Below are 2,500 nucleotides of genomic sequence, written 5' to 3'. Positions count from 1 at the left end.
TCTAGTCTTCATGTTCAAGTCGCCATCTCTACACTCCATTGGCTGGAATACCATTCATCTCCTGCAAAAGTATTGGAAAGTGGTCGCTTCCATGTAGGTCTTCCATGACCTGCCAAGTAAGATTCAACTGTGAATCAGGTGAACCAATTGACAGGTCAAAATTGGAGAACGTCCCAGTTTCAATTTGGAAATGTGTGGTTGCGTCACTGTTATGTAAAATTGCATCTACTCTTGAGAACAAGGACTCCAAGGCCCTTCCTCGAGGGTTGCACAAAGTGTCTCCCCAACCATTGAAGTCTCCCAAGAGTAGAAATGGATGAGGCTACTGCCCAAGTAGATCTTACAATTAAGATTATGTGCAACGGTGTAAGGTCTTGTCAAGCCTATTCTCACAGCCTTCACCTGCAGTGTCGTCTGCAGGTGGATGGCCTGGAAGGGAATATCCTGACATACCATCATTGCTACTCCTCCATGAGGTCCATTATCAAAGGTTCCATAATGGGCTTGAACTTGGAATCCTCTCAGGGAAATTTGACAATTTTCCCTGATCATAATCTCTTGTAGGCATACACAAACTGGATTACATGAAGCTGTTGTAGCTCCTCTCATTTTGCATGAATTCCCTGACAATTCCATTGGATTAGGGTATCCAGTTCTTCAGTTTGACAAACTACTTCATAAGGTGTTTGGCAGCACTTGTGGTTAAGGCCCGCCCCACACCTTTAGGTTGTCCCTTTCCAGCATCTTGGGAGTACCTTTTGATGGGTTGTTTACTTGTGGAACTAGTGGACAGGCTCAGGATTTCTTTTCTTGGGCAAAGGACGGACCTGAGCCTTCAGTTCAGGAGCATTCTGCCTAGCAGCAGAAGCCCCTGTGGATGTGGTGGCAGCTGGAGCTGTCACTGTTGAGGACTCTGGAGCCTTAACTGATGGCTCCAAAGACCTTACTTTGGGAGGAGGTGTCTCCTCAAAAGATCCCTCACTTACTCCGTTTCTGGTGGAACAACTCATTAGAGGCAGTTTCAGCATTTGAGGACTGAGGTTTAAAGGTAGTGGCAGAGTGTGTGGTGTTAGAAGTATTGGAGGGTAAGGGATGGCGGGAAGGAGGATGTGCTTGAACTGAGGCAAAGGACTTACCTGGCTGTGCAAACAGCACACGGGCATGTTGCTTGGCTTTTGCAAAACTAATTTTCTCCTTGCTCCTTATTACCAATACTTCTTTTTCAAACTTGTACCTTTTACATTGCAAAGAAGAAACTTCATGATCTTCGTTGCAGTGGTAACAGCATATTGGACCTGGATAGTTGTCATTTCCTTGATGACCTGTTGTAACACACTTCACACACACTCTTTGTTGTCCATGTTCCTTAAAACGGCAAGTGTTGGCTCCATGCCCATAACCCTGGCAGAGGAAGCACCACATAGGGTTGGGCACATATGGCTTTACCTTGAGGTGGTACCATGCCAACTTTACTGATTCAGGAAGGACTAACGTTTCAAAAGCTAGAAAAAGAGCTGGTGTCAACTGTTCCAAACCATCAACTTTCTTCTTAAAACGTTTTACAGCCAATACATTAAAATTCTTTAGTTCTTCTAACAGTTTCTCCTCAAAGTACTTCATCAGATCTCGGGAAAAGACAATATCCCCAGACAGTGATTGAGGTTTTGTGAGAACATGAGAGTTGAGCCCCAGGAATGTCACACATCGCACGCAGACGGTCACTCTCGTCTGGTGATGAAACCTCTACTATCAGGCTACCATCTCGCTGTGGGGTGATGTGATATTTTTATACTTCAAAAATATCAATATCCATGTCTGATACACCATCAATGGTCTTCACTATTAGGTAATTACTATATGATCCACTTTCATATTTACCAGGTAAGATTTCCTTAATGGATTGAGGAGGACTTTTCTCCTTACCTGGTTTGGGAGCTCGGGAACCATTACAATTCCCATTCTTGCCCTTTGGAATCTGGTAAGGTTCCAGAGTGACAATATGTAATGTTCCAGAGGGATTGGCCAGGGGATCGCAAAGATTGTCAGGGAGAGAGCAAGTTCTTTGTGAATTTACAGAAATAATACAAATTATAAATCTTCCTTTCCTCCCCCCCCCCCCCCTATGGAGTCCAACGAGGGGAAGCTATAGTTGGGGCTCAAATTTTCCCAACAGTCACAGGGGTTGTGAGGAAATATACGCAGTCACTATTACAGTGCTGATAGTAGTCGCGGGACCTATGCGCTACCGACTGGACACAGTGGACAGTACCTGCTTGATCTTAGCCATATTTGACCAGGTGATTGACTTGACCGGGCCTTTATGAAACCACCCGTCTAACCAGAATAGAGGACCAAAGAGGTGTGTTGCTAGCTGCAGGGCGCGGCATGCAGCACTGCTCAACCTCCAGGACTCTTGTCTCCTGGCAATACGGGACGCCACGCACGGCAAACACACGTGGGAGAGTTCTCCCTAGTCCAAGATGAAATGAGCTAGGGGTGG

This window comes from Penaeus chinensis, chromosome 6 (assembly GCF_019202785.1).
Source record: "Penaeus chinensis breed Huanghai No. 1 chromosome 6, ASM1920278v2, whole genome shotgun sequence".
Classification (NCBI taxonomy): Eukaryota; Metazoa; Arthropoda; class Malacostraca; order Decapoda; family Penaeidae; genus Penaeus; species Penaeus chinensis.
This window is presented reverse-complemented; position numbering follows the sequence as displayed.